This window comes from Sinohyriopsis cumingii, chromosome 12, assembly GCF_028554795.1.
Source record: "Sinohyriopsis cumingii isolate HCF-2022 chromosome 12, ASM2855479v2, whole genome shotgun sequence".
Lineage (NCBI taxonomy): Eukaryota > Metazoa > Mollusca > Bivalvia > Unionida > Unionidae > Sinohyriopsis > Sinohyriopsis cumingii.
In genome coordinates, this window is record NC_142972.1 from 70,257,321 (window position 1) to 70,280,103 (window position 22,783).

At 34.2% G+C, this 22,783-nt stretch overlaps 1 non-coding gene across 1 annotated transcript; it reads right to left on the reverse strand.

Moving 5' to 3' along the window:
* Positions 1-19,581: 19,581 nt before the first annotated feature.
* Trnav-uac (transfer RNA valine (anticodon UAC)) lies at positions 19,582-19,653 on the reverse strand. Its single transcript has one exon. It is a non-coding gene; the product is annotated as a tRNA-Val (tRNA).
* Positions 19,654-22,783: the final 3,130 nt, after the last annotated feature.

The following is a 22,783-nucleotide window of genomic DNA, read 5'->3' on the forward strand; positions in this document are numbered from 1 at the left end:
GGTTATCTCGCAAAATCTCGAACTTCCAAAACGATGCATTCACTTGTAAGAGAACAATCCAAATGTCAGAACTTAGCCTGGAGGATTTACATTGTTTAAAACGTCAAAGAATTAAAAGAAAACTTCAATCTGTTTAGCGTCAGCAGACAAATGGCTATGATAGTGTCGCGTACGTACACCCTAATTTGCAGGAAAAGTATGCATCATAGTTGTAAAAAAGAATGATTTTATTTTAAATTAAAATAATAAAATAAATTGAATAAATTGACTTTAAATTAAACGAACAAAGCTATAGAATATTGTAGTTTCTTTAAATTAACTTCCAATACAATAGAATAATATTATACCGAAACTATCCAATAATGTTAAGTTAATTAAAATACCAAAAAACAATCGAATACTGTTTTAAAATTTAAATGTCAAAACTAAAGGAAAATTTTTTTTTAAAATTAAAATTGTTTAGATAATTGTCAGACTTAGATCCAGGATACTGAAAATCGGTTTATGTAGACATTTTCAGGGTTTTGAAACTAACATTATTACATTGGAGACTAGTAGATATCACTAAAGACGAAAGTTGGTCTTAGTCCAGTGGGACTAAGGGGAAATTGGATATTAATTTAAGTTCAACAGAAAGGGTGGGAGGTGAGGTCTGCTGTCTTCTGAATTTGCAAGAAGTGTTTTTTTTTCCCACTGCATTTAGTTAAAGTTTATTTAAATTCCATACCTGAAACATTGCTTTGATAGCAAAACTGTCTATACCTCTAAACATGCATTAATAGCTAAATTGTATATGCCACTAAACACGCTTGATAGATAAACTGTATATATCTCTAAAAGATGATTTGATGCATATTACTAAAGCTTCAAAGAGCTTGTTTAATTGGCTTGGTGCAAAAGAAGATAAAATACATTCTTAAAAATTTTTTTCAGTATAAAATCAATTTCAATGAGATATTTTTATTTTGCTTGTCTATGCATGTTATTTTTTATAAATCTACTGGGGGAAATAGCATTGACGCCCGCAAAAAGGGGAAATTGTCCCCACTCCCTGGATTTCATCGCGAAAGAAGATTTGGCCTACATCCGTAAAACTTAATTGCTGATCACTATAAGTTTGCCTCCTCACCCAAAAAATAATTCTGCGATCGCCCTTGCATGAATATTATTGTTATTATTTATTATTATTATTATCATTATTATTATTATTATTTTGAATGCTCATATTTTTTATCAACATTAAAGTACATGTACACGATTTCATGATATTATTCAGACTTTCCAACTCCGATCTCCACTTCCAAGTAAATATATAGAACATTCATCAAGCAGTGATAGTCCCGTTTTGAGTTTTAGCGTCCGATATCAGGAGCGGCAACTTGTCCGTAAAGGGTATTGTGAAAGGGGTCCATTGTAAATTCAGATTTGTTAAATTTCTCATTAAAGAGTAGCAGAATCCAAAGCTACTACAACTTTCTAACATCAAATGTAAATACGTCACTGCATTACAGTTGAAAATTTTATCAAGGCAATCACACGCACTTTCTTCTGACTGGTTTCGTCTCAGGTACCGTTATACACATCCTCTGTATGATGAACTTAAAATAGTGTCTCCGTCTGGAGGCGATGTTTGTCGGAAAGCGGACAAGGAAATAGCCAAGATGGATTTGAAGAAAAGAAACAATTTTAAAACATTTTTTACATTATATTTTAAGTTATCAAACTCACAATAAACACAACATCGATCAGTTAGGAATTTTGTTCATAAAATTGTTCAATTTTGGTGTTATTTGCCTCATTTTCTAACAGTCATACAATTTCACAGCCTGGAGCTCAAAATACAAATTCTTCTTAGCCTAGTACCTTAGCGTCCTATGATGCTCCGATAAGGCAATTTCAGTACAACTCTACGGGAAAATGATATTTATTTTCAATGGAATTTTCACGTAATGTTTTGTATGACGTATATTTTTTTGTCTGTATTGGACATGTAAGGCACGAGTTTATCTTGAGTTTCCCAACACTATTGAATTCCATGCATGAAATATTAATAGAAATACAACAAGCCGTTATATGCAGCGGCTTTTCTTTTTTAATTTAGTTATGATATTGATAGCGTGCTACCTTGGCCTCCCATAATGTTCCGCTCACGAGGTCAGGCACGCACAGATGAATGGCTGATAAAAGTGGAAAAATTCAAGATGGCGAAAGTAACACGTAAAAGTGTTGGCAATAAAGGAATAACAATGAGACGGTTATTTCCAGCTATATCGCCACCAGCTTTTTCGTTGTATTAGTCACAACTATACCAGTTAAAGTAATACTGAGTGTTTGATGAGTCACTATGGAGTACTGTCATTTTTAGCCATTATGTGTGAGTTGATGGGGAATTGGTATGGTGAGAAATTCCGGAAATTTATGGATGTACTTTTTGCGCGCCTGTGTGTGAAGAATAGAAGCCTTATTTAAATGAAAGTTTCGTGGATTATGTCTTACCTTTATTTTACATAATGTTTCAATATTTTCTAATTTACCGAATGTTTTGGTCATGAAGCATTCTTGTATTTTGAAATGCAATGATAGAACAGATAATGGGGTCGGCCTGGGTAGGATTTGTTTGGTAATGAAGTAGATACCCATTTATGGAATGCAATTTTTGGAGCTTTACACTTTTGACGTTTCTATCTATCCTGCTTAGAATATTAATAGTTTGCTATTTACGATATGATAGCCACGACTGGGAATCTGTATATGTCAAATATTAATATTGGTTCTATTTGAAAAATATGCTCAGAAAATAGATTTATATCTGAAATCGCTGAATAATTTGACATAGGAATCATTAGATTTATGAAGCGTTTACTTGAGCAATGTTATCATGAAAAGGTGTGCTCTCTTCTAAGGTAGATGCTAGGTTTTCCTGGTCGCTGTTAAACATTGACGATCTAAAGAGATTTTTTTCCTCACATAACTCATCTCGGATATCAAAAATATTTTCCTTCCTAATTTAGTCAGGCATTTATGACATATTTGCCTCAGATTATAGATTACTTGTTGTAAAGCATTATTAACAATTTTAACCTTCTGTTTAATTGTACATTGAAATGTGTAACTGGTCAAATATGAAGGAATCTTACAGTTGCCTATGACCTATCAGAACTGCTGCTGTAAGTGTGACAATAAAAGGCTGTTTCACAATGGTACTCGTGCAGCTCTAAGAATTTTTAAAGACGTACAACTAGTATCTAACGCTCAGTTTACTGGCTTGGATGTGGCCTATTGCTGTTAGAATATTGAGCTTGTCGTTTTGGAGCTATTGCTAAACACACACACACACACACACACACACACACATACACACACACACACACACACACATATATGATGCCTGTCAATGAATCATTCCTGACAAATTGATTATTTTATCGTCATAGTGATTTTGAAGTTTCAGTTTAAGATTATCTAAATCAATTTAGATGAATCAATTGCACAGTTTGAAGATGAGATAATTCACCTGTTTAAACAGATTGGCTTCCATTGTGTTATGATGCAGTGCAAAAGATTCGAAGAAAGTAATCTCTAAAAATGTTTGCGAATCAGCGACAGGAGAAAATCTCAGTGACCATAGGGACCACAAGTTATTAATTGATGAACACCAAAAGCACACATAAATTAATACTGTACATGTATGCGTTGACACATTTTGCTTTCATAACCATTGTATTTAGCGTTATTTGAGAATACAGTACATGGTACCGATCATGCGTTAGAGAATGCATGTATGTATGTATGTATGTATGTATGTATGTATGTATGAATGGATGTATGGATGTATGTATGTATGTATGTATGTATGTATGTATGTATACACCATCTATATCCTAATATACCATAATATATATTAAGATTTTGTGCCTACTTTTAGCGATAAATACAGACATATTTAGTGTGCGCTTTTGAGTCAGTATAATGTATCGGCTTAAATTCCAATAATCACGCACCTTTCATGTATTGATCGTGTTTATGTCACAGATTGACGATACGAAAGACATTCATGCCGTTTGTGTGTGTGTGTGTGTGTGTGTGTGTGTGTGTGTGTGTGTGTGTGTACATAGTCTGCACTGATGAATATTTCTCAGAGTATGTGTATCAACTCCGTTAAATACAACTAAAATGTTACATTTATCTCTGATCACTTTAGGTATTTGTGTATATCGTTGAGTGACATAAATTTTATCCGTATTTTTATGTCTGCCTCTGGAAAATATTCTAGCTGGACTTGATTGTTTATCCAGCATCACATCACCGAGATTATTATCAAATCAATCTAATTCATCAATTGTCAACACTCAGTGCTTCATCAATATCGGTTATAAAATTAATAATGTCGTCACCATCTTCATTTAACAATTTTGCATTTTCATTAAAATCTTTAAGTACATCATAACATCTCTTATCATCGACTAATGGTGCAACTAAATACAACTTGTCCCACTTTAACCATCTCATTATAAGATTAAGCAGTCATTGCGTTTTACCGGACCCAGATGGACCTATTATAATCATTCTGATAGAATAAGGTAATGCTGAAATATGTTTTACTGGCTCTTGCTTTCGTGTCGCTGAGAATCAATTACATCCATATTATAAATATACGTGAATCTATATTGTTTACGTTGTAGTGTTAAAACTCCAACCACTGATTTGGCCACTGTTACAACAAAAAAATGGAAAAAATAGAATATGGTAGAAAATGTGCAATAAGTAACAGAATATTTTTTTCGTTTTTGCCTAAAATTCAACGTAAGGATAATAATAAATAATAATAATGAGGACTTTGTATAGCGCCTAATCTTTAGAAGCTCTAAGCGCTTTACAACATTAGACAACACCTATAAGATGAAAAACATATAATAATATTATTACAAAAACAAACACCGTGAAATTAGAAAAACATTAAAAAATCAAAAACATGCTGAGAATATTTCAAGTAGTAAACATTATTAGGTCTTTAAGTTTGTTCTTGCAGTCGAAATAAGTGAGTTTTGAGAGCCCTCTTGAATGTGATCACTGTGTCTTTGTGTCTAAGTTCAGTGGGCAATAAATTCCACGTTGCTGGGCCCTGGTATGCAAAAGAACGCTGTCCATATGACTTTGTTTTCATAGTGGGAATAATGAGTATACGATTGTCAGAAAAGGAACGTAAGTATCTTGCTGGTGTGTACACATGGGTGAGGGCGGATAGGTATGTTGTACTAGAGTCCGACAGTGAAACGTAGCACAGAGAACAAATTTTGTGTTTGGTTCTGGATCGAATGGATAGCCAGTTTAGGGTACAGAGCAGCGGGGAGGTGTGCTCTGATCGTGATACTCTAAGTATGATCCGAGCAGCTGTGTTTTGAACTTTTTGAAGTTTCTGGAGTAGATATTGAGATGAACCAGACAGAATTGAGTTCCAATAGTCCAGTATTAAAAGTACTAATGAACACACAAGTGTTTTAGTGGCATCAACTGAAAGATATTTGCGAACTGAGCTGATGCGTCTCAACTCAAGATATGCAGCCTTGCATATGTTCATGACATGTTGGTGCAATGTGAGAGTACTGTCCAGAGTAACACCTAGGTTTCGTACTGATTGTGTGAATTTAATGTTGGCCTTGCTGATATTTATTGTTTGAGGTCAAGGATGTAAATGAGAAAGTCTTTTTATTGTGATCAGAATGGCCTCAGTTTTATCATCATTCATCTGCAGCTTGTTACATGTCATCCATGATTTCACATCAGAAATGCACTTCTCTATACCTTGGATGGTAGCATCAACTTCAGTTGGATGGCTAGATTTGTACATTTTGGTGTCATCAGCGTACAATTGGAGAGACACTGGATGATGATCTATGACACTTGAGAGCGACTGAGTGTACAGAATGAAGAGAACAGGTCCAAGAACAGACCAATGTGGAACACCACAACATAGATCAACTGGGCTGGAGTGTATCCCATTTGCAGATACAATTTGTGTCCTGTTGACCAAGTATGAATTGAACCACGGTAAGGCTGTATCATGAATGCCAAATGCATGCTGGAGACGGTGAAGTAATATAGCATGGTCTATTGTGTCAAATGCTGCAGACAAATCAAGGAGGGTGAGGACTGTAATCTTTCCGCTATCCAAAGCAGAGAGAATGTCATTAACCACTTTTAGAAGAGTAGTTTCAGTACTGTGGCAAGGGCGACATGCAGATTGCACATTGCTAAAAAGACTGTTTGAATTTAGATGAGATACAAGCTGGGATAGAACAACCTTTTCTAAGATTTTTGATATGACTGGGAGATTAGAAACTGGGCGGTAATTCTTCAAATCGTTATGGTCTAGTGTTGGTTTCTTCAGCAGAGGCTTTAGAATGGCAGTTTTGAAAAATGATGGGAATTCCCCGGATGAGAGAGAGGTATTAATAACATCAGTTAGTGAAGGCAATAATGGCTCTAAGCACTCAAGCAGCAAAATGGACTGACCTTTGCTCAAGTGTGAGTGTGGTTTGGACTAGTTCAAACGATGTGTGGTCGAAATTGAATGTTGTGGTGTAGTTAAGACGTTTTATCATGGAGTTCTTTGTGATGACAGCAATTCCACCTCCGCGAGAATTACGAGGGAACGACTTGATGGAGTAAGAGTGGGTGTTAGGTCCGCACACTTGGGCTCATCTTTAACCATTCATATGGAGACAATTCAACAAAAGCTGTCAAAATTTTCAGGAACTCCTTGGGCTAAATACCCAGGAGAAAAACGCATTCTGCTGCTGCAAAATGGTTAGCACGACAGCAATCTGGCAAATTGTTATACCACCACCTAAACTAAATCATCATGCACGTTTTGATGTCAGCACTCCTAAGGAAGTTCTTCAAGCAGATATTCTATTTTTACCACACGATACTATCAAAAATTGGGAGACGTCAATTAACATACAAATACGCGTTGACTGTCGTTGACTTTGCATGTAGATATAAGGAAGCAGAGCCATTATCAACTAAAACAGCTGCTGAAGTTGTAGCTGCTTTGAACGAATTTATCAACGAGGACCCTTACGATGGCCACAACTATTATAGGTTGATCCTGGCAAGGAATTTCCTGGTGCCGTATCATCTCTGATGAAAAAACATAATGTCGAACATAATAGACAAGAACATACCATAATTAGACGAGGACATACAGCAATTCATCGTGATCAGGCAATTGTTGAACGATTTAATTGAACACTTGCTGAGCGGTTATTTGGATATCAGTATGCGAAGGAAGTAATTCAAGATACGAGTTCTCGTGAATGGGTTGCAAGATTACCATATGTGATAGCTGCATTAAATAATGAAATTATTCGAACAACCGCCATGAAACCTATTAATGCAATTACAAAGAGAAATATACCAATAAACGACATGATTTTTCAAAACAACCAGTATTAGGTAAGGTTACTATCAGATGTTTATATGAACCTGGTGAACATGAAGTTGGTAAATAAGAGCGACTGATCCTATTTGAGTGTAACGACACATAAAATATCTAGCGTGGTACGATCAACGGGTAGACCTGCAATCTACAGATTAGATTCAACTGCTCCTCAACGTGGATTTGAAAGTGAACAATTACAAGCAATTCCTGAAGACACACAATTACCACCGCATTCACTTTTGTAAACTATCACCTTGACGTCGATTACATTCAAGACAGGTCACCTTTACATTTTCGCGTTTATGACCAAACTTACTATTAATTCTGTCTACGGTAAATTGTCTTGGATCATTACTCGAGTATCGCCACAACATTATTGTATTACAGCTCGCACAATGATTATTTTGCTGTTGTTTCGGCATCATTATAAATTCAGTACTAAGGTCAAATTCGCGCTTATTATTTGCACACTGTTTATAACTATTTTTTTTCTTATTATATTTTTGTCAATAACATCGCCAGTGGTTTCTGTAACGTCTATAATAACCGTCCGCAACTGAGATATTTGTCTAACTCTAGACACTGTGAGATAAACTAAATTTGACAATTCGATACGATCATCGACGATCCAAACTCGCGTATCAGAAATGGTTAACCCCTGAGATGAATGAATCGTCATTGCGTATGCTAGCGTCCATGGAGTTTTTTCCATTTTGAGCGCATCTTCAACATCATTGACAAGAACCGAAACGATATCAATTAATACAAGATTTTATTTTTCTGACGATCCTGGTATATCAACGTCGATATTCTGCCATCGCGTATCAACCGGTCGATAACATAATGGTACGGGTAGATTTGAAAACCTTTCTTTACGTAGCATAAAAAATTGTTGTTAAAGTGTATCACGAACTATCTTTCTACTTGCCATTATCAAATCATTTGGTCTCCATAAGTTCCAAACGTTGCTCATAGGATTTCTGAAATTATATCACGCATTATTTCACATTGAACTTTATTCGGCTGTAGTTTGATTAATTTCTTAAACTCGCTTAATTCTGGATCAAGAGATCTATGATCAGCAGCTATTTCTTCATAACAATCAACAAAATTCTTTAACCATTCATGTGGAGACAATTCAACAAAAGTTATCAGTTGACCATGATCGCCACACCTTATAACAGCAGTATTTTTTGTTAATAACCAATCAAGAAATGTTTTTAATGTTTCTTTAGACACTGTACATATTTCATCACAAACGATAATATTTGGAATGTATTTTTCGCCCATTCCATCAGGAGTCCATGCTTCTCCTTTCCATCGAGAAAAGCTGTGATAAGTACATGATCTAATATTTCTTTCTCTTATTTCCTTTGCAAGTCTGTGTGTATGGGTTAAAACGATCATATCAAAATTCCGAAATAGTTCAATCACACGAGTTGTTTTACAAGAACCCCAGGTCCATTAAGATAAACTGTTTTATGTCTAGCTACGGGATCATACACTGACGGTGCAGATGATAGCTTTAATGTCTGATCAAGTATATATGGGATAACAGGCAATCATATCAACCGATATAACATCTCTGTGATCATATTAACTAGTCCACAATCCATCGTTTCTGTATTCGACACAATTCGATATTATATCATTGAGAAAATCAAATCGAGTTGGTTTCCACGAATTTTTCTCTCTAACAAAATGAGCCGCAACTGACGAAACAGTAAAACAATTACTCAGTAATCGTTCAGCATCATCGGTATATTTAACGCAAGATTTTTCATTTCTTCGTGGAGAGATTCTGTACGATAAATAACGCCATTAGGTCGTACAAACTGATCATAGTTTTCATCATCAGAACGTTGAAATAGCCACACTGATACAGGATCGTTTTTACTTATTTCGTTAATAAAATCAAATATATTTTCGTGGTAAAATTTAACAGTTCGATTTCATGGAAATATTGTTACTCATTAGTCCACGCACGCGCATTATGATCAATAATTTCAATCGAAGCTCCTTTTGATTTATATTTTGATTCGTACAAAATCTCTGCGGTCATAGATTTTAGTCTTCCTGGGAATATTAGTTTCTTTTCTAGCTCAGCGACATCTTTGACGGACGCTCCGATATCTTGAACTATTTCTCCCCACTCATTTATTATTTTACGTCTTTTATCCGTTGGACCGTTTCCACGAGTCGAAACGGTAAAATGTTCCGTTACTCGTTCGGTTACACATTTCAGTCTTGAAAATTATTAGATTATTAACGCTGGGGTTATCATTTATCGGATAAATTCCATAAATAACTACAGTTACAGGATACGCTCTTTCATAATACAGTTTGTCAATACCAGTCAACATTCTTGGTTTGGAATTTTTACTCAGTATGGCAATTTTTTCATTATGAAGGACAGGATCATATTTGTCACGAATAATCCAATTGTCTGTTTCTGCTAATACAACAAATTTTACTTTCAAAAACTATTTTCGATTGTGGAGATAATTAATGATAGTTGCAGCTCGTTTGTCGTTCATCTTAGCATCGACACCATCTGTGATTTTAAATGTTGACCACACATGAGATGCGCCATCTTTGCTAAAAAAAAATCTTGGCGTCGTGAATTTCATTAATCAAGGTTTTATTCTTCGGATCAACCTGAGCTTTTATCGGTATGTCAGGGGATATTCTGTCAAGATTAAATTTATCTTTAGATGGCTTAATCGTAGATACTCTCTCAAGTTCATCCATTTTTAATGATAGTTTCCTTGACTCCTTGTAACAAAGCTTGCGTAAACGAATTCTGCGGACATGATTTGCAAAGCGTTCGTAATGGAAGTCTAGGTCCAAAATCGTGTTTGAAATGCAATGTTGGATTTAGAGGAAAAACGCAATTGTCTTTGCAATGTGATGGTAAACAATACAGAGATCTGAAAAGATATTATGATAAAAAAAATATTAATGACAGTGACAGGGTTATAAAATATAGAAGATTATCTGATAAGATTCTCAAAGTAATGATTTAGCCAAATTATTATTTAAACAAATGGTATTATATAAAAATGAACCAAAAAGACTTTGTCAATCATCCAAGGTAAGACTTTGCTAAACACACCATTATTAAAAATTATGAAACAAATCGTGATGGTGTAATCAGACACTGTCGACGAAAAATACCAGTTGGTATTCTCATTAATACTGGTTATCCTAATGATGGGAAGAAATAGTACTTCTGCCATAAATATATATTCGAATTTTTCAACGGAGTACTCGAAGACGGTCTTGTAATCGCTTATATCAGCGGTATAAAAATCGATAATAATTTAACTAATCTGAGAGCTATCACGCAGAGTCAAAATTGCAAATTTGGAAACACTGGTAGATGTAAACAAATGGAAAAAGGGCGTTAAATCTACACATGCAGAGACTGATTAAGAAACAATATTTCAATCAATGAATGCAGCTGCCAAATATTTGGATCTTCAATCAAAATCAGTATATTTTGTCACAAATAATATCACTAGATCTGCTCTCTCTAAGAAATATAAACAAAATAAAATCATTTCCCAGTATTGTTAAGAGAGATAAATCTCTCTCTCTTTCTCTCTCTCTCTCTCTCTCTCTCTCTCTCTCTCTCTCTCTCTCTCTCTCTCTCTCTCTGGTAGAGGTATTACCTGGTTGTGCCCCTTATATTTACTAAACTATTTTTTATTTTATTTGTTTTTTGGTATCATCATAACCATTGTTAAAATAATTATGATACTGTTACTCTGAGACCTTCGGTATGAAAATGCGCTCAAAATCCCTATTCATATAGTACTGCTCCTTCCTTTCTTAAGGTCCATGACCTGAAGGAAGATAAATAACTTTGTAGTAGATATTTCTGCGTAGATCTAAATTCATTTTGTCATGGTAATTAATTAACCATCTGTGTCATAATTAATATCAGTGAAGTAACATAATTATATAACAGTTCAAATTAGTAAAGGGATATTTATGATTTCTAACTTACAACGAAATCAAGGCGATACATGTAAGTTATTTTTCGATCTGTAAACATGCAATAATTTAACTATGTGCGTAACAATTAACACACGTAATTTAAGAAAATATTTCACTTACCTCCTGTCCACTTCAAAATGCAAATTTCCAGTCTGACAGAGAGATTCACGGACTTTTATAGCCAAACATTTTGGGAGAACCCAATATCCCAGAACGACTTAATCAGATGATTCTCTAGAATGTTCTGGACTTGTGGGTTTTCCCAGACGGGTTTTCCAGAATGACTTGATCACATGATTCTCCCGAATATTCTGGACTTATGGGTTTTCCCAGAATGTTTGACTATAAAAGAAGCCAGAATATCTATATCCCCAGTCGGACTGCAGCTGTATTGGAGACAACAGGTAAGTTAAACATTTATTCAGTAGTTAAGATGTTGTGTTTGCACTATATTACATAATTGTACTATATCGTCCTGGTTGAGGAATATAATTTAAATATATATTTTATGATATATATAATAAAATGAATTTTGAAAATATTAATGATATTATTTCTACAAAAAAAGAATTAGAAAAAGACGGTATAAAGATTCAACTTGATCCTGAAAAAATTATGTCTGATTTTGAATCATTACGAAATCGTAGTTTGAAAGTGGATACACATTATCGACCGAATATCGATGGTTACAATCTTTATCAGCAGTGAAAGATATAGAAGTGGAAACATTCATACCACTTTCTATCGCGATTGACAACATTAGATCAAAATTATCTAACGAATATGAAACAAAAAATCATCAATACATGCGTAAGACAATTAAAAAAGATTATATCAGATCGTGAAAACGAAACTGCTGTCACTTATGAAAGCGAGAGTAAAAGTGAAAGTAGCGATGAATGAAAACTAGTGAGAATCAATATTTTTTAAAAATTATGTTATAATATATTTTTTATTTTTTAAAATATACCAAATCAGGTTTTTTGTTCAGAATTAGACAAGATTTTTTATGCTGATCAAATTTAATACAGGAATGTGCATAATTCAGAATCTGACCTCTATCACATGTGATCATATAAATATGTTCTCGCCGTAGTTGATTTAATTGTTCTGCGTCAATAAAAAGTCTTCGTTGCCGTATTCATCAATAACTATATTAGCACTAAAATTGTTCTGAGCTGACCGGAGCCTGTGTCATTATTGTTCTGATGACATTTTCAAGTACCTCCCCCTTGCTGTGTATAAAAAAACTCACGTGCTGGTACATTATATAATATACCTCTTGATTAACTGTAAAACACTCTGCAAAAATATCTCGTTAAGATCTTACGTATAAATTTAAATACAGATTTTCATTTCTTAAATCATTTAAGTGTCAGTAAGTTTGACATTTATTCTTGATAATAACGGATTATGAAATCGTAGATAAACAGGATTAATAGATTCTTGTACAATCAAATATCCAGGAGGTACTTGCGGTGTAAATTTATATAAAATATATCCTTGCTGAGCCTGATTTATTTCAAAGTTGCCACAATTACATCGCATACAAGATTGACTGCAATAGTTGAAGTTTTATTAACGATTCCTGGTGAAATAAGACGACCTTCACCGTACGGATTAGTATTGTGTTTAAGAATAGTTGGAGGTGGTGCTATTTTTCTCCATGACTCGAGTATTTTGGGAAAGGTTTCATTAATAAGATCGTTGAGTGATTTATTTAGCTCGTCAGTTCTAAATTCTGGTATCACAAACGTTGGTAATTGTTCTTCTCTCTTGTCTTAGAAACAGCTGTTTAAGGGTTATTGTACGGGGTCGTCCATAGTAATCAACAGATTCACTACCCAGGCGATTCCTATTCCAAATGATACTTTTATTCATATAATCCAAATCTGATATAACCTGATTCAGTTATTGTATCGTTGTAATAATCTCTTGTTTTATATCATCGTTGTAGTATTGTGTAACGCCAGAAAATAAATTGCGTAATTGGTTGATTAACCGTTTAAACTCAGAGTTAATGTTGATCGAAACATGACTTGATCAATTGTTCATGGACAATCGGATTTAATGTATCATCATGGGTATATAAATCACCTATTATTGTAGGAAAGTTACTCCCCCAATATATCCACGGATAGTTTCTCTGATATTCTGGTTCCGTTATGTATTTCTCTTCGTCGGTGAAAACATCAGCCCGCGCTGGTTCTAGTGGTCCTTCATATTTTGGTGGGATTTCAGGCCATCCTAAAACATTTCTGATTGATGATTGATAAATATCAACGATGTAATCTGGAGAATTTATCTCTATCGTAGCCGATAGTGTTGGTTCGTGATCTGAAATAGCTATTTTTGATTCTCTTTCGGTTACTGATTTGATTCTGCGTTGAAATTCATCTTTGATTTGTTCGATTTGATAACTTCCTGTATGAATAGAAACAACATTCCATTCAGGTGTTCCATCATCTTTATTTTTATTTACAAATACTAGTGAATTATTCGCCTGTAATTTACCAAATGATTTTAATCTGTTGTTTGGTCAGCTGTAATAATATACTCGTAATTGTGCTAGTGCGATTTCTTTTACTGGAATCGCAGTTGAAATATTAATACTAAATTCTGCATTAGTTGAGCTTACCGATATCATTGATGTTTTTGACGGAGTCGTATTCGTTACGATTTGTTGTAGTAGCTCGCTTGGCGATGTCAGTGGAATTGACATTGTTATTTAAATCCTGATTTTCTAAATCAATCACTGTCATTGCTTCTTGTAGATTTTGATCATCTCCGTGAACTCAAAATCTGATATTTTTCCATCACTAAGGCTCGTTGATAATAACGAGGATAATTTGGAGTATGCTAGCGTTGCTGTATGTCATTTTATTATATAATCATGTAATTCTGCATTCGTGCACGTGCATATTTTTTTTGGCAACGATATTAAGAATACCGGCAATCGTTGTTGCAGTTGAAACACAAATTGTTACAACTGCTGGTGCCATAATTGTTATTGTCGATAATAACACGCCGGTTCCAGCAATAAAAGCAAATGCTGAATAAAAACTTATACCAACAATAACTACGCGTCTGCGATATTTTTTATTTATTTTCACTACATTCTCGTCAACGATATTTTTCAATTTTGTTTGCCATTCACGTGCTTGATTGTACCTGAATTTTTGAATGTTGATTGAAATGCTCATTATACTTTATATAGTAACCAATTGAGGTGTTTCAGCCACAAATTCCAGTCACCACCAGTAAGACGTTGCGGTTACGTTTTTATCAGATGCTTCCAGTATAAAGGTTTCTTCGTCTCCTTTATTTAAGATAATAGACACAACTCCAGAAAAAGTTTCGGTTGAATGACGCCAGGGTAACGTAGTAAATATCTGAAATTTTGCAGCGCTGAACACATACAGTCTATACACACCAGTGACTGCTACAGTATGTTTGGGATCGTTATTTTGCTGTGACCATGTTGAGAATCTTGATGACACCGTGTTTACTATGTTGGTAATCTGCCCGTGGAGGATTTTAATTAGATTAATTTTTTTAACGATCTCAGGAATCCCAATTGTAACATTTTCTAGTCTGTGTCTGATAGTTTCAATATCTGATATAGCTGTTTTAATATCGCCAAGTTTTGCGTTAATATGAACGAGTTTTACGTTAACAGTCAACTGGGTGCCAAAATAAATCATTTGCGATTTCATTACGTTTTTGACAGTTTCTACGAAGTACTAGTAAACGCGCTTACGTGAGAATCATAATCAGCTCGTAGCGTGCATAATATAGTATCTACTGTCTCTACATATCTTTTGTTGCAGCATCTTCATCAGATGTTGGATCTCTTTAAACATTCATGATGAGTTCGCCTGTCATTGTATCACCGGTGTTCCGCGAAGGATTAGAAACGCTTCATGCAATTTCATTTCTAATAGTTGCGAATGATATATTTGAGTCTCTGATTCTACCACCGTCAGTAAATGTTATTCCTAGTAGCACCGAGAACTCTACGAACTATCTCATTCCATTTGATGTTGCTCGTCTTTAAAACACCGCATTTATCCTGAAAAATAACAACTTCACATCGGTCAACTCCAGAGAGGTTCATAATATCGCCAAGTTTATCTTTAGTCGCGTAATTTGACAAATCAATAACATCTTTTTTTTTCTTGCCCTTAGTGGTGCCACTAAGAGGAGGTCTTCCATAAATATCAACCATTTTACTTTGAGATCCGTTTCAAACGACGCGGTTACTTGTAAAATTATGCACGACTTTATGAGGTTATGCATTGGAAGATTTTGATATAGCGTAAAGTACATTAATTAGTTCACGATGACATATCGGTGGATCAGTTAGTGTTTGTATTGGTAATGTTGAATACCAGAGTAGAGTGTTTTATTGTGTTTATATATTTTAAAAATTCATTTGGTGGAGCCAACCCATACGAATCGAAATAAACGATTCTACGTGGATCAATTGCGTATGCCATCCAATGAGTACCAGACCCTTAATTATCATCAAGATTAATAATACCTGTTTCAAAATTGTTTGGTTGTTTTGGTAACTGATCACGCATAAAAACACCTCCGAAATTTTATATATTTAATTTTTAGCAGCATCAAGTTAATCAAAGTTAGGCATTGGAAGAATTAGCAAAGTGTTCCTGGAAGTCTCAGACCTTTTCCGTACCGATAAGGGGTTCCCGGTAATCTTAGACCCCTTACCTTTTTACATCCCTTTCCTGCTATTTTATCAACAAGCATACTAACAATTTTTCCGGCAGTACCGCTTAAAACGCCGAGTGCAACTGTTTTTGCGATGGCTGGAGCTTGAGAGGCTATTAAACCTGGTATAGCTCCAAGAAGTGGAAATATACCACCTGCTTTAATCGAGTCTTTAATAGCGTTCGGAGAAAGATGAAGTTGAACTTTTTTTATTCTAAGGCCTAATTAATATGTTTGAGTTGAGTCTTGGTTAATGATAATTTGTTTGGACCACCACTAGAAGTTTGATCTTATTTCAGTGATATTTCTATTCTGCATTTATTTGCGAGTTTTGATTGTAATTGTTTCACCTGACCGGAAGCCAGTAACATTTACGTGACTATACGAAACTTTTATAATATGGTGAGCAATTTCATTACATGTTTTCTACTGGTGCATCAATCAGTCGCATTCTTCCACCAGCACCTTCAAGTAAAATTGCTTTATCTGAAAGAATAACTGCAATTGCTCTGTAAGCTTCATGAAAAATTGGTGGACCAACTACAGCAACAAGATGTTACTTGAGCTTGAAAGTGAATATCAACGACAGATTGTCTAGATAAATCAAGATGCTCCAGGGAAAAGTAATAAATCGGATACAGCGTCGTAAAATCTAATTGTCATATTTGCAACCCTGTGTCTATGTTTTGATCACGTCCCATAAATGTCATCAGATGATGATATGCACGAGCTACATGATTTTGATCAAAATTTGACAATATATCCTCAGCTGATTCTTGATGTCCGTTTATCCGTAAAGAAACTTCATTAACTCCAAGTTTGTCAAATATCATATGGCCACGTGTTTGTGAATTTATTCGCTCAAAATCTTGAAAAGCAACAAATATATGTCGTGGTGCGGAAACACCCTGCTGTGATACTATGTACCATGTAAATAAACCACTAACACTAGTTTGAACACTGTCTGTGGTCACTGTCAACCATGTTAGTAATGATTGACCACCTGAATCCATCAAAGAAAGTAGTTTTTGTTCTTCGGCAATCGTTGGAGTCATTATTGGCATCCACAACGAAGCCTTGTTAGTATTACTTTACCAGCATCACCAGCAGGTCGCCAAATTGCATCATCATCAGTTGCCTTTATTACAAGTGCAACTGTATGTCTAGCTCCAAAGATACCTTTTCTTACATTTCTGCAAAATCCAAAAATATGTGACAGTGGAATGCGCATGAAAATCTTCTACGAACATCTTTCAGCATTAAAAATCCAAAGTTGTAATCTTGATTAGCACCATGAGACACCGGCCACACCGCAGCATCAGCAGTGTCTTTCTTTGACCGTTGAAAATACTTTACCGACAAGATTACCAATATCATTAATACCTTTTATCACGAACAGCATCAATAGCCTTCATTCCTAGTTGTTTTGCAATCGGTATTACCTTTGGAGCTATCCTTTTGAATAAACTCATAACATTATCACCGAGTGTATCTCCATGAATCGCTTTGTGAGTTGGTACTAGTGAGTTCACTACCCTGACCATTACAGGTCCACGTTGAGCATGATGTATAATCATTTTTAAATTACATACTGACTAATTAGTTGTATTTTAGTCGCTGTGATAATCATCAGCAATTTCATCAATAAGATAACGATACATTTTGTGATCAATAATACTGCCTGTAAATAATCTTCGACAAATAGCAGAAATTTCATTAATTATTTCCGGCGCATTGTTTCCTGCGCGTTTTCTTCCGATCCGAACTTCTAATCTATCTACGTCAGAAAGAACACTGTTAGGACAAGCAAAAAGACCGCTTCCTTGGGTAGAAAAACCACTTCCTGTAGCGCCTGACTTAGGTTCGTTAATTTCACCAGGGTCATTAAGTCGCTGTTTAGCTTCTTCAACGGTCACATTTGCTTCTTTAGCTAGTTTTTCATATAGTTCATCTCTATGTATCACTGCTTCTCGTTTAAAGTCAATAAATCCTGACTAGTAGTATCTAAAGAATATCGATTTCTGTGGGCGGCATATACTGTAGCAATCCATTTTTCAGGTTTTACCCGTTCAACAGAATCTTAATACACGAATTTCGCTCCTTTTTAAAAATAATCAGCAATACCTGCTGACTCTCCTCGATCATTGAGTAATTTATAATTATCTTTAACAAATATATTTCTATAAGCTCCAGGTGTTTGCTAAGGGGGTTGGTTTTTTGTTGTCGTTCTACTGAAACTCCTCAACTTCGAATATCGAACAAACTTCTATCCCAAATTTCAATTTTACGCTTAAAAACCCCCATAAACCGAAGCTTAATTTAAAACTAGGCATGTGGCCTCGCTTTCAATGCTTTGCCGACGGAGACTGACACAACAATATCCTAAAAGTCAGATTCACTCAATGACAAAACCTGGAGTTTTAGTTCTTGTACAGAGATTAAAAATTTCCTTAGGTGCTAAGGATGAGCATAATGGTTTCAGTATAAGAGATGGAGTTGTTAATACAACCATATTAGTTATAGAAATATCTAAGAAACAAACTAGACAATGCTCCATACATTTCTGAAACGAAGACCTTGAACTGTGAACAATATTAAATATACCGAGTATTTATTTATACGTTGTAGGGTATCATTCGTATTTTTAAAGGACTTGTATTAAAGTTAAAAAGTATCTCATTCTTCCGATGTTTTAAGTGAAGAACACTGTATTTCTGTATGAACATCTCTCTCTCTCTCTCTCTCTCTCTCTCTCTCTCTCTCTCCACAATTGCACGTACATTTGCAATATCGTCAGTAAACCTAATACTTATATGAACGGAAAAATTGGGGAGGATGTCCAAAGGGGTTTCGGTGTTGAGGGGTTCCACTGTGCATATATATTAGCATATCTATGTCTATGTATAGATTATCCCATTTTGATGAGATTGAAAGATCTCTGATCCCCAATGAGATTGTTATGAAACGAGAAGAAATGAAATAAGAATAAAAGAAACTAAATGAGAATAAATGAAAAAAATAAATAAATAGATAAATAAATAATAAATAAATAAATGAATTATTAATAAATAAAACACGTACATAAATAGATATTTAAATAAATAATATATCAATAATAAATAAAAAATTAAAACTAAATAACAAATAAATAATACATTAAACATTTATAAATTTATCATGAATAAATACATAATAAACAGTTTTCAGATAATGATTAATAATTAATGCATACTAAATAATAAATAAATAAATAAATAAATAAATAAATCAACGTTGTGTTGTTATTTCTTGTTGTTTAACGTTTCTAAGTATAATAAAATAATAAATTCTGCTGTCGTTGTTTGAAAATAAGTTGTTTATTGTTATTATTAATATGTGACCTACGCATCAAAAGTACAGTATAGTTCCACTGGGGATTGAACCCAGGACTTCTGCGTGTAAAGCAGACGTGATAACCACTTCACCATGGAACTCCTTGCTTTAATGCTCTCATGGGATGGTAAATATATATTGGTAAATCCTAATAAGACCAGATTCAGAATACCTTAAAATAACGCCCTCGGGTTATCTCGCAAAATCTCGAACTTCCAAAACGATGCATTCACTTGTAAGAGAACAATCCAAATGTCAGAACTTAGCCTGGAGGATTTACATTGTTTAAAACGTCAAAGAATTAAAAGAAAACTTCAATCTGTTTAGCGTCAGCAGACAAATGGCTATGATAGTGTCGCGTACGTACACCCTAATTTGCAGGAAAAGTATGCATCATAGTTGTAAAAAAGAATGATTTTATTTTAAATTAAAATAATAAAATAAATTGAATAAATTGACTTTAAATTAAACGAACAAAGCTATAGAATATTGTAGTTTCTTTAAATTAACTTCCAATACAATAGAATAATATTATACCGAAACTATCCAATAATGTTAAGTTAATTAAAATACCAAAAAACAATCGAATACTGTTTTAAAATTTAAATGTCAAAACTAAAGGAAAATTTTTTTTTAAAATTAAAATTGTTTAGATAATTGTCAGACTTAGATCCAGGATACTGAAAATCGGTTTATGTAGACATTTTCAGGGTTTTGAAACTAACATTATTACATTGGAGACTAAAGACGAAAGTTGGTCTTAGTCCAGTGGGACTAAGGGGAAATTGGATATTAATTTAAGTTCAACAGAAAGGGTGGGAGGTGAGGTCTGCTGTCTTCTGAATTTGCAAGAAGTGTTTTTTTTCCCACTGCATTTAGTTAAAGTTTATTTAAATTCCATACCTGAAACATTGCTTTGATAGCAAAACTGTCTATACCTCTAAACATGCATTAATAGCTAAATTGTATATGCCACTAAACACGCTTGATAGATAAACTGTATATATCTCTAAAAGATGATTTGATGCATATTACTAAAGCTTCAAAGAGCTTGTTTAATTGGCTTGGTGCAAAAGAAGATAAAATACATTCTTAAAAATTTTTTTCAGTATAAAATCAATTTCAATGAGATATTTTTATTTTGCTTGTCTATGCATGTTATTTTTTATAAATCTACTGGGGGAAATAGCATTGACGCCCGCAAAAAGGGGAAATTGTCCCCACTCCCTGGATTTCATCGCGAAAGAAGATTTGGCCTACATCCGTAAAACTTAATTGCTGATCACTATAAGTTTGCCTCCTCACCCAAAAATAATTCTGCGATCGCCCTTGCATGAATATTATTGTTATTATTTATTATTATTATTATCATTATTATTATTATTATTTTGAATGCTCATATTTTTTATCAACATTAAAGTACATGTACACGATTTCATGATATTATTCAGACTTTCCAACTCCGATCTCCACTTCCAAGTAAATATATAGAACATTCATCAAGCAGTGATAGTCCCGTTTTGAGTTTTAGCGTCCGATATCAGGAGCGGCAACTTGTCCGTAAAGGGTATTGTGAAAGGGGTCCATTGTAAATTCAGATTTGTTAAATTTCTCATTAAAGAGTAGCAGAATCCAAAGCTACTACAACTTTCTAACATCAAATGTAAATACGTCACTGCATTACAGTTGAAAATTTTATCAAGGCAATCACACGCACTTTCTTCTGACTGGTTTCGTCTCAGGTACCGTTATACACATCCTCTGTATGATGAACTTAAAATAGTGTCTCCGTCTGGAGGCGATGTTTGTCGGAAAGCGGACAAGGAAATAGCCAAGATGGATTTGAAGAAAAGAAACAATTTTAAAACATTTTTTACATTATATTTTAAGTTATCAAACTCACAATAAACACAACATCGATCAGTTAGGAATTTTGTTCATAAAATTGTTCAATTTTGGTGTTATTTGCCTCATTTTCTAACAGTCATACAATTTCACAGCCTGGAGCTCAAAATACAAATTCTTCTTAGCCTAGTACCTTAGCGTCCTATGATGCTCCGATAAGGCAATTTCAGTACAACTCTACGGGAAAATGATATTTATTTTCAATGGAATTTTCACGTAATGTTTTGTATGACGTATATTTTTTTGTCTGTATTGGACATGTAAGGCACGAGTTTATCTTGAGTTTCCCAACACTATTGAATTCCATGCATGAAATATTAATAGAAATACAACAAGCCGTTATATGCAGCGGCTTTTCTTTTTTAATTTAGTTATGATATTGATAGCGTGCTACCTTGGCCTCCCATAATGTTCCGCTCACGAGGTCAGGCACGCACAGATGAATGGCTGATAAAAGTGGAAAAATTCAAGATGGCGAAAGTAACACGTAAAAGTGTTGGCAATAAAGGAATAACAATGAGACGGTTATTTCCAGCTATATCGCCACCAGCTTTTTCGTTGTATTAGTCACAACTATACCAGTTAAAGTAATACTGAGTGTTTGATGAGTCACTATGGAGTACTGTCATTTTTAGCCATTATGTGTGAGTTGATGGGGAATTGGTATGGTGAGAAATTCCGGAAATTTATGGATGTACTTTTTGCGCGCCTGTGTGTGAAGAATAGAAGCCTTATTTAAATGAAAGTTTCGTGGATTATGTCTTACCTTTATTTTACATAATGTTTCAATATTTTCTAATTTACCGAATGTTTTGGTCATGAAGCATTCTTGTATTTTGAAATGCAATGATAGAACAGATAATGGGGTCGGCCTGGGTAGGATTTGTTTGGTAATGAAGTAGATACCCATTTATGGAATGCAATTTTTGGAGCTTTACACTTTTGACGTTTCTATCTATCCTGCTTAGAATATTAATAGTTTGCTATTTACGATATGATAGCCACGACTGGGAATCTGTATATGTCAAATATTAATATTGGTTCTATTTGAAAAATATGCTCAGAAAATAGATTTATATCTGAAATCGCTGAATAATTTGACATAGGAATCATTAGATTTATGAAGCGTTTACTTGAGCAATGTTATCATGAAAAGGTGTGCTCTCTTCTAAGGTAGATGCTAGGTTTTCCTGGTCGCTGTTAAACATTGACGATCTAAAGAGATTTTTTTCCTCACATAACTCATCTCGGATATCAAAAATATTTTCCTTCCTAATTTAGTCAGGCATTTATGACATATTTGCCTCAGATTATAGATTACTTGTT